Below are 1176 nucleotides of genomic sequence, written 5' to 3'. Positions count from 1 at the left end.
CCCTCGGGCCGCGCGCGCCCGAGACCATGCCCGCCGGCCGCCGAGCGACCCTCGGGCCGCGCGCGCCCGAGACCATGCCCGCCGGCCGCCGAGCGACCCTCGGGCCGCGCGCGCCCGGGACCCGGGCCGCCGGCCGCCGAGCGACCCTCGGGCCGCGCGCGCCCGGGACCCGGGCCGCCGGCCGCCGAGCGACCCTCGGGCCGCGCGCGCCCGGGACCATGCCCGCCGGCCGCCGAGCGACCCTCGGGCCGCGCGCGCCCGAGACCATGCCCGCCGGCCGCCGAGCGACCCTCGGGCCGCGCGCGCCCGGGACCCGGCCCGCCGGCCGCCGAGCGACCCTCGGGCCGCGGGCGCCCAGAGACCCGGCCCGCCGGCCGCCGAGCGACAGCACGCGCGGACTCGGGCTGCGCAGCCCCGGGCTGCCGGTGGACCCGCGGCCGCCGCTTGACCCGTGTATGCTTGCTGTTCATCTCCTGGAGATTCCTGCACCAAGCTGATTGAATGAGGAACATGGAAGCACTGTATATAGGCTTTGCATTTTTCTCTTCGTTTCCTGTACTTTGCCTTCGTTTCCTTTGCGTGTGCTCTATTTTATTGTACATGTTATATTGCTTGTTATTTTTTTATTCATTTAAGGTAGGACCGCTTTTATGCGTTTCTACACCTCCCCGCCCCCCCCCCCCCCCCCCCCGCCCCGCGTCTCCCTCCTCTGGTGCCCGCCCCAAATGAGGTCGCATCATCTTTCATAGTGTACATCCTGGGCCAGCATAAGCTTTCCAAGAATAAAATGCCCCCCCGCCTTTCCTTCCCAAGGACACCACGAACACCTCCTGTCCTGTGCAGTGCTTTTTCACCCACCGCCAGCAGAGGGCCCTCTCTGACAGACCCAGGAACTCCCCTGCTCCGAGTCATCCAGGAGAGGCTGTTCCGTTCTGTGTGAAACGGGTGGGGTGGGCTGATGAGACATCATTGCTTAGAAGGCCATCGGGTTCACCGGTTCGGTGGCAAGAGAGAACATCCTCATCCTCCTTGAGGTTGACTCGGAAGGTCTTCGGGCCCGCAGGACACCGCCCCCAAATGGGCCTCCGTGGCATAGGGAGATTTTGCCATGCGAGGTGACAACAGGAGGGGAACACGGACCCTCCTTTCCTTCTCCCGTCTGAAAGCAGGAAGAAA

This window comes from Hippopotamus amphibius, chromosome 15 (assembly GCF_030028045.1).
Source record: "Hippopotamus amphibius kiboko isolate mHipAmp2 chromosome 15, mHipAmp2.hap2, whole genome shotgun sequence".
Classification (NCBI taxonomy): domain Eukaryota; kingdom Metazoa; phylum Chordata; class Mammalia; order Artiodactyla; family Hippopotamidae; genus Hippopotamus; species Hippopotamus amphibius.
The sequence above is the reverse complement of the archived record's forward strand: the minus strand, read 5'-3'. Positions refer to the sequence as shown.